Source organism: Calonectris borealis, chromosome 3, assembly GCF_964195595.1.
Source record: "Calonectris borealis chromosome 3, bCalBor7.hap1.2, whole genome shotgun sequence".
Taxonomy (NCBI): Eukaryota; Metazoa; Chordata; class Aves; order Procellariiformes; family Procellariidae; genus Calonectris; species Calonectris borealis.
In genome coordinates, this window is record NC_134314.1 from 27,660,769 (window position 1) to 27,671,150 (window position 10,382).

Consider the following 10,382-nt stretch of genomic DNA (forward strand, 5'->3'; position numbering starts at 1 on the left):
CGGACCTCAGTGGAAGTAGGATCAGACACTTAATGTACTGACACCACTGTTTTAGAAATGTTACAAGACCGAATGCTGCTTGGGGAGCGCGAGGCTCTGATGCCACAGGAACAGCAGCCCCGTGCCCTGCCAGCAGCTAGGGCTTTGGAGGTGGGGGAGCACACTGGGGAGCTCCACAGGTGGTGCAAGGACCAACTGTTATTTTGTTCCTTCCAGAATTGGGTGTTAAAGGTGGGAAACCAATGCTCACCCAGGCCTGTCTGTTTTGCCTCGTGTCTGTGTGGGAACCTAGCTGTTTCACAAAATAGAAAGGAAAAATATGAAAAAAAAAGATACCTGCTCTTTGCATCAGCAAAGAAAAGGGATATGCACATTTTTGGAGGGAAAAATAGAGTTTATATTTTTGAACTTCCTTTTTCCCAAACCTTGTCTTGATGTTTCTGCTTTTCCAAGGAGATGCATTTCTCTAATGTGTCCTAAATGTGCTTTGCACATTGCAAGTTTGTTACACCCTGCACACACCCAATGCACTCCCAGTTTTGTAAGGCTGTGAAGTAATAGCTGTTGCGGTGCATGACGGTCATCTGGCCAAAGGGCTTGGGAGTTCTGACACCCATAAAAAATGACGTGTCATTTCCACATTAAATAAAACTCCATTAGCACCGTAATAGATCTGGGAGGGTGGCTGTGCAAAAGCTGGTAAGAGTTATGCAATGCTGAGCGCGGCCCTCCGGAACACCATCGGCAGCGGAGGGCAGCGCAGCCAGGAGATACAGGCTCCTCATGCAGTGCCTGTTCAATTCATGTTGTAAATAAACCACCCCTACATACGGTCGTAATACCCAGTGAATAAATTACTTCATTTCTTCAGCCTTGTAATAAACAGTTTTTACCGCCTCTCAGATTGCAAAACGTTGGTTGTTCTCTTATTGATGAGCTTGCACTGCACTCTTTATTCATGCTAACAAACATGAACTAGATGTAAAGAAAGGTTAAAAATCAAGAAAAATTGAATTTCCAGCTGTCTAATACACGAGGGTAGTAGTATTTGTTACAAACCTTGAGAGAAACAAAAAGCTTATCAGGCAATAGATGTTTGTGCATTGATAGGTGAAAAATTACTATTCAGAGAAAAAAACTTTGATCATTTTTCAACTTTCTGAAATGTATTAGGAAATGCTGTGGTTTATAAAAGATGTCATAAGAAAGATAATACCAGAATCTGTTGCAAGACAAGGTAAAAATAAAATTTAAAATGGCTTCACTAAGCTGTACGATAAATATATATTTTTTTCAATTGTAGCATTACGTGGGATAAGCTGTACAACGAACAAGTAGCTTTGCAACTGTGTAATGCAGAGAGATCAGTAAGGTTACTGTGGTACTTGTTCTAATTTATTCCCCATATCAATATTATACTGCACAGTACAGTATTTGTGGGTTTTTTTAGTTTGTTTTCATTTAAGTCAGGAGAGTTAGAGCAACATAAAGCTGCAGTAGTTCACAGGTAATTGAGACATGTTACTCCAATTTTGTCTTCACTTGCATGAGTACATATTCCATTAGCACCCTGGTGACAAGAGAGGAGACTGCAATGTTCAAAAAGCTGTCTTGCCATTTCATTCTTTATTTCATACAGGTGCTTATAGATGTCTTGGTACCTTTCTATAGGGCCTGAAATTTTTGATCGTTTTCAATGCAAAACTAAGAGTTACAGTTAGGTCTCCATTTTTCACATTTTGACATGATGCCAAAGACATGTTGCATGTTCCGAGAACTGTTTTCTGTATTGAGAAACAGGATGGAAGAAAACCTTTGCTCTTGGACAGCTCAGGACAGAGCTGCTTTGCTGTTAAGCAAAGCTAGTAGTGCAGATTTCTACTTTAGTGACGTTGACTAATTAAGTTTTAATTCCCTCAACCTCCTTCTTGCTTAGAATGGTCCCCCCCCCCAGGTCAGTATTTAAAAGCAATTTTCATATATGTAACACTTCAGAAAGTGGTCAAGTCCTATTTCTGAAAAGCCGGGAGGATATAGGGTGCTAGATTCCCAAATCAATCTTTGTATATCTTGAAAATATCTTTGCATATTTCTGGAAGAGAATCTGGTTTACTAAAAAGGACTGGACATCTCTTCAGAAGAAGCTGCTGTGAAGACTATGCATCTCTCTCCCTCCACCTGCGTTACGCTAACTAAAAATTCCACCGATAAGTGCAAAAGATAGTTGAGGGGAAAAATAATAATAAAATTGTGATAAAAGGCCCATGAAACATGTTTATTTTGATAGTGTTGCTTCCATATGTAAATACAGCTGGGAGAAAAAATTGCTTCTTTTCTCTCTGAAGCAGACAAAATTTATGACAGTTGAAGTAGAAATGTTTTAAAGACTACACACCAGTGGCAATATTTTATTGTGTTTGAGAAATGAATGCAACTCATTTATTAGCATTCAAACACAGGGCTTTTACATGTCTGTTGCACATTGTTTGTTCTTGCCTCATTTAGCAATCAACGTGCTCAAAATTCAGACTGATTGTCTACAGCTTCCCAAGCCTTGAATAATACTCTGAAGAGCCGATCCAACAAGGCGTTAAACACACGCTTAGCTTTTTTAACCAGGCAGTCCCAGGATAAAGCATAACACCGTGCATATGTGTTTGTTAGATTTTGGTGTAAAAAATCTCAGTGTATTTTGGTATTCGCTGGTGTATTTTGGAAGACTTTTGAATATATGGTTTCATTCTTTTCTTTGGGCCATGTCTAATTTTGACCTATGGCGACGCCACGTTTCGACATCATGTCTGGCAGGTTTCTTCCAAATGTCACATATGCTGGTGTTAAAATATCTTTATTCTGGTTTCAGGGTTTAGATCAATTTTCCTTAGTGCAGGGTCTGTGGATCCCTGGTGATCCAAAAGATTTCAAAAGGTGACATGGAAATCAATTCAGGTGACTGAAAAAATGCAACTGGACAAAACAGAAAAGCATTTGCGCATATTTCCACATACAGCAAAGGAAGCAAGTAAAATCAGAAGGTAAAGTCATAAGTGAACATTCGTAATGTACTTCTTACCAGTTGAAAATGAAAGCTGGTACACCAACGCTGCAGGAAAAAAGATGATAATAATCAGGTGCTCTTTGATTAAAAAAAAGCTGAGAAGCACTGATCTAGATGATGCAAAACAATCATGAGGGGTGCTACAAACACACAATACCCAGAATAGATATTACTGGGTAATTTCTGGGGGGAAAAAAAAAAGGAATTCCATCAAGTTGGTTTCAATATTGACAGATGCAGAAGACTGTGTTTCATTTTAAATTGTTACTTGGTATGTAAATCCTTTTTCTCAGATGGAATTCCTGGATTACATAGCAGCTATGTTATGGATATACTGTGTATGTACAGATACAAACCAAAAATTATCTTGAAATAATTTATTACTTTTATTTTTTACCAAATAAAATGTTTCTTTTAAAACTCAGCTCATTCCTGTGTTCTTGTTTTCACTGGCTCATACTGTTATTAACATTTTTCATTGCAAAATTTAGAACGTTTTTAAAAAATGCTGACATCAGAAATATGGAGTGAAATGTTGTAAATTGAGGTCTCAAAGCTGCTTTGTGGCAGCATCATTGTTTGCAGAACTGCTGCACCTTCTACAGGACCAAGAGGCCACCCAGACAAGAGAGAAAAGACCAAAGTCGACATTACTTTAATGTAAAATTTCTGGAATAAAATATAGGTGGCAATAAGCTGGATCAAAAATTAAACAGGGTAAGGTCAACTGTGTTAGCATCCCGTGTTTACTTTCAGAGCCTTGTATCACTTCCTTGCTCTGACATTTTGGATTTGTTTGCCTTCCTGTTACTTCTGCCTTGCTAGTGACGTCGGGTTCAATAGTCTTTTCTGTGTCCTCCTTCCACCTCCACCTTAATTTTCTCTTTCCTATTTACATGAAACATCCTTCAGAAATCTGTTTGCCTACCTCTTGCCATGCAAGTGCTATTGGAAAAAATCACTTCCATCACATTACTTGAGAGAATTAGCTTCAGACGACTCCATGCATGAGTGCATGCTACTACTGAATGGCTAATGAGAAATTGATTTTGAATCCTGAATATTTGCTCGGTGCCTTTGAAAAACCAGTAGGAAATGTAGTAGCCTTTCTGAACAGCTTACGGTCTATATTTAGACTTAATGGAGGAAGGAAATGAAGAGGAAGAGAGGAAGTGAAAAGTTAAAAAGATAAAGGTTATAAAACAGGGAGGTGGTTACTCAGTTACCACATATGAAAACCCTGATGGTTGGGGTTGTGGCAGTATGTACGCAGGCACACATGCGTGTACCTGTATGCATAACACCAAGGCTCCTACTTGTACAGGAACTTCTACTTACATAGTAATAAAAGTAAAATTCATCTCGGTTAATTGAGCTCAAGCCTTTTCTCAGTTCCCACACACAAGAAGTCATTATAATTCCCATCTCTTCTCCTTTCCTTTCTGTTTTCCTCACTTAGGTCCAACCTAAACTTACCCTGCCAGCAGCTCTGTCTGCAGCATTTCAGCAGCACTAGGTAAATATTAAAAAAAACCCAAACCCTTTAATTTTCATTAATCGTAGAATAGTTTGGGTTGGAAGGGACCTTTAAATGTCATCTAGTCCAAATCCCCTGCAATGAGCAGGGAAATTTTGTGGACTTATCAATTGGATTGAGTAGGAATCTATGCCTATAGCCAAATGAAGACAAGACTGATGGCCGTATGAGTTGGGAATTCCTGACAGGAAAGTACTTGCATGACAGTCACTTCTGAAAGTTAAAATGTGCCAATTTTTGACAAAACAGTGTTGAAAACTAGAATAACTAGAGTGAATTATGGCAGGATTACTTGAATCTCAAAGAATTCCTTGTAGCTGAGTTAGAGCTGTCATCCTCTTTCAGTGGATAAGGAGCCCAAGGCTGCACTGCTCTCTCTGGAGCAGCTGTGGGCACAGACACGGGTGTCTCCTTGTTTTACCTCCATCCAGTTTCACTGCCTTGAATTTACCAATAATATGAGCGACTTGGAGAGTCCATTTCCAGGTGTGTAAACTGGGTCTTGTTTAGTACAAGCACATACTAACCGAAAATCGTGCTTCTATTAAGTGCCTGTAAAATTGTCACTTTTGATATTGCAGATCTTTGTATATAATAAACAGCTTTTCCCTATGTATCTCAAAAATGACCAACTTTCACACTGTATTTGAGACAGCCAGCTATTTTTTATCTCGAAGTAGGGGCTAGTGGTACTTGGGGCACTATATAGTGATAAATGTCAGGACATAGTCAACACTTAAATAACAAAAAAGATTAACCGTTACTCTTTGTGTGCAATGGCCAGTTTCAAACCCATCAGCCACTGTCTTCTCAATTGTTCTCTTCGACTTGCTCCTCAAAATAAAAATATCTCAGTGCTTTCCAAAATGGGACACACAGTCAACTCTTTTGTACACCTTTGATGAAGTCCGTGGATGCCTGCATCCAAGTGAAGCTGCGGACTCGGTCTTTAAGTGGAGAAGTCAATAAGACAGCCAGGGCTAAGGGTCAGGGTGCTCTGGGAAACTCCTCATGGTGTTTTCTCTAATTAAAAGCATTACAGAGATCAATATAAGCCTTAGGGAAGCAGGTGGTTGCCATATACTTATTCTCACACCGGTAAGCCTGCCAGCCAGAGAAGTGCTGTAAAGGTCTTAAGAAGACCTCAAGATTCATATCCTCTGTTCTTCCTCTTCTGAGCAGGAAAAACACACAAGGAGCTAGAGGAAAAAAGATTTGGGAAGATCAGAAACCTGTTTGTCAGCAAATTTTGTTCTCACACCCCACATAAAAAGCCTTTAGGAGGACAACATCTGTCACTAGTTACTTGACACCTAAGTATATTGCTGGTTTTTAGTTATTTCACTGACACCCATCTCTGGCTCAGATGGTCTCTGCACTGCAAATTCGTAGTGGTGGGGGGAATATTCTGGAGAACTGTCCCTGTACACAATCTCTCTGTAACTCACAGCAGAGCCTCTCTAAGGGAGAGGAGGAGTTGTCCGAGGGACCATGCCATCATCCTTTGATGCTTCAAATGACTGGGCAGAGACAGGATGACAAATCACAGATCTAAAAGAGTGTCCTTCTCACTTGCTGGGAAGACATATGCTGCAAGAAAGAAGCGTGCCTCCCTCTGCAGATTTCAAGAATGGATGTTCCACAACCGAGCTTTTTTTAAACTTAATTTCCGTATGGTTTTGTCATACGCAGTGTGCAGACTTAAAGCAATAAAACTGCCCAAACAATAAAGTATTGAACCTTTAGGAGATTATAAACCGAATGAAAGTTTTGCCTGGAGTATTATTGTCCTTTTTTTCCCACCCACCCCACAGACGTGGCCAGAGAGCAAAAAGCAATGAAAATAAGAGTAAACGAGAGGGCACCTTTATGTCTCATATGTATTCATACTTTTTCTTCTGCTGGGGCTCTGCACTACATATTGGTTTTAGCTCTCTGCTGCAAACCTGTGGGCTCAAGTTGCACCTCTTACACTGGTCTTCAAACCCACTTTTCATGGTGTTTAATCCCCCATTTATCACATTATTTCATTCACTCTTCTGAGGGATTTTTAAAACTTAACCTATGCTGAAATATATTTTTCCTGAGCAATATCACTTGTTACAGAGCTAATATTTTGAAGGTTTTTTATATATATATAATACATATATAAATACACACACGTGTGCTTATTTTCCAGCTTGATCAGCTCTAAAGACATCAAATATATCCAACAATGATCTACAATTCAAAACAGATTACTTTCTCAGTAGATAAAAATTTGCAGTCTATAATCTTTAGGTTAACAGGCAATTTTTATTCCATTCACAAGCCAATAATTTGTTTGAATTATTTTCAGATCAATTATTTATAACAATGTTAATCTCATAACCTTGAGAGATTAATAGTAAATGAAGTTGATAGTTGACAGTCTGAATTCAATCAACATTTACTTAATTTGCATTTCCTTGAGCAAGCACTATTAAACCTCATTAAAAAGAGTGAGCATTACACTGGGATATACACTTGCATAAGATCTGACACACACCTGTTTTTACTGACCTAGTAGCAACAGAAATAAACAGCAGCAGATATTATAAATCTCTGATGCTTAGTTTTGAAACAAAATGTTAAAAATCATGGCAGAGATCTGGAAATTGAAGTCCCATTTTCAAAATCACTGAGATGATAGTTTTTTGGTGTTGTGGGGTTTTTTTTGCTTTGGGGGGGGGTAAGCACTGTATTTGGACTTACTCCTTATATTTTGCAGACAAGCATATATTGAAAAGACTCATCGTGCTCAACTCTTACTGATTTTTAAGTGAGAGAGATAAATACTTTTCAAATCTGTAAAGCCTGCAAATTACTTGTGTGATTTTGGAAAGGATACCTTCAGTCACATAATGAGAGTCCCAGGGTTCACACCTGTGTCTGCACTTCAGAGGGGGCATCTTTCTAGGGAATAACATACTGAATTTTGGTCATATGGACAACTTGGAGAGCTTATTTTCAGAAGAATGTCAGGAATGTATAGACATCTTTAGATGGCAAGTCTTAGAAAGTCTGAATAATAAATAAATTAAATAAAAAAGAAATATATAAGTTAGAGCAGGAATAATATATTGGCTTCTCTTTTTCTAAATAAATCTTAATTTTTCTTTCCCCAAGATCAAACACATTTATTAATTAATAAATCCTCTTCCTTTGAATTTTAAATAACTCCCTTCATTACCACGACTGCCTTGGGTTCTAAAATTATAGGAAACACAAAAGACATGACCTTGCAAACTTTAGCTACCTCAAGTTTCAGGAAGTATACCATGAAGCACATTTTAGTGTGTTCTTTCACGAGTAATTGAATACTTTTTTCCTCTTACTTGAGAAGCAAGAACCATTATGCCCTTGAACTCTTTAGAAATTGTTTTAATGTGAGAGGAAATGTGGGTCAAAACATTTATATCATAATACTTGAATACATGCCTATAAATCTCTTAATTAAATGGGAAAAAGATTCAGAGATGAGAAAAGAGATATTAGTCCCTCCATCTGCCCGAGGCAGCCAAAACCTACATTGGCATATTTTAACTCCCTGCCAGCAGCAAGCCAAACTTGCAGGGCTTTGAAGTGACAAACAAAATAAGGTGACAGCTAAAAATATTGTAAAGCCCAGGCTAGCATTTCACACAGAGCACCATGCTTACCTGCATCTTTAGTCCTTAAACACAAATCTCAGAAAATTACAGAAGCTACAACCCTCTGTTATTTATGTGAGCAGAGAGCCGAGTTTGCCCACGCCAAGCACCCCCGAGGTGAGGCAAAGGCTGTGCCGGCACGGTGCTCAGTGCGCTCAGTGCGCAGCGGAGGGGGAACCTGCCCCGGTGTTTTTAATGCTTCCCAGCAACTGGATGAAGTCCTGTCCAAACACTCTGTAGGTATCCCCTATCTGCCCTATAATTATTTCTATTTATTTATTTCAAGCGTGGAGCTCAGATCTAGAGGTAGAAGACCTGCATCCTGTTCTAGCTCATGCACTGTCAGGTTAAATAGTTAGAAAATCCAATCCCAAAATCTTTTCTCTTGATATTGATGAATGACCACACCAGGTCTCCATGAGATTTCTGTTACTGGCAGGTGGGCAGTTTGCAAAACTGAAACATCTTCCTGAATATCACAGAAAGGGACAAAGGAAAAAAGTCTCCCCCCACTGATATTTCTGCAGTCCATTTTCAGGTGGGAGCAGACTGTTGTGGCAGGGAGAAGCGCTAAGGAGGCAGGAGAAGGGACCAGCGGTGTGATTTGTCACTTTTCCAATGGAAAACACAAACTGACGTAAACCCATAAGAAACAGGAATCTGACCTTATCAGTATGGTGAGTTAATAGCTCTACTCCTGTAAGCACTTCTGAGAAGTCTGAAGCAAGTCTGGTTTGCGGTATTCCTCATTTGATGAAAATTTCACACACACAATGACGATAAAAGACCCGGACTTCAGTTTTTTCCGCATTTCCCAAAAGAATTTCCTTTCCTCCCCATGTTGCTACCTGTGCATTTATGGGTACAGCATAGCAACAGCGTCACTGCATAATGATACTTCAGAGAAATGTTCAAGCAACAGCCAATTTTGCAGTTATGATGAGATTACTAAAGTATCTGAAGTGCCACAGTTCAAAGCCTGCTCAGACCTTTCCGTTCTTTTGTATTGGTAAAAGTATAGACACAACCATAGAAGAGATGACAAAACGGGCATTTAAGCCATCCGTAGTTTCTGAGGTTCGGTACCAATGTATTGGTTTGATAGAAGTCTTCGTATGGTAACAGATTATGTCCTGTGATATTTGTATATATATAATATTTATAGTATTAAATTATAAAAATATTTAATATTTATGTGTTTGACCTGACAAGGTACTAAAATGCCTCAAAATAAAGGGAATATTAAAAAACATCTCTGGTTTTGCAGATGGTTCCTTGCTGACCTCCAAAATTAAGAACGGAGCGTTCTTTGAGGTTTACTTTAGCTACTAATCAATTATATGAAATGATACTTAGGAAATATATAATTAATTTGCTTTCAGCATGATGATGATGATGCAGGCATAAAAGGATGATCATCAGAAGAAAGGCTATAGAAAAGAGGAACCTGATGACAGACTTTTTCAAATATCTTTTTGGTTTTTTTTTTCATGTACATGATGCATATTCCCTGTATAGATGAAAAACTACAGATGAATCATAAAATAAAAGTAGTGTGAATGAATGGGTTCTGCTTGCTGTAAAACACATTTAATAATGTATTCATTACTTCCAGCTAATTCTAGAGCCTACAGCTGCTACATCTAAATAACACTGAGGCAATTTCCATGCTGATTTACACCCAAGAGAGGGCTGTTCCAAGTCCTGACTTTCAGGATGGGCAATATTTTTAAATGAAGGACTGGACTAGCACTTGGGAGATTAAGATTCAGCAGTTCTGCCACAGGTTTCTTATGTAGCCAGCTAAGACTTGATTTCTAAACAAGCCATGCAACCACATTTTTGTATCTTCCATTTGTCCTCTAAGCTAAAATAAAGAAGCAGAGCTGGATGCAACGACCAAAAGGCAGGATTCCTTCTTCCCCTGAATAAATGCCTTGATCGACAGGCACCTCTTTTTTGTCCTTATCTGTTTTGCTACCTGGTGGCTCAGCTTCAACAGTGGTGCTCCTACAAGGGTAATTTTGAGCAGCTACTGGTTCCCCCGCAGCTTTGTGTGAATCTTCTGCATCAACCAGGGACACGCACAGACCAAGCATAGATGGAGCAGGTACCT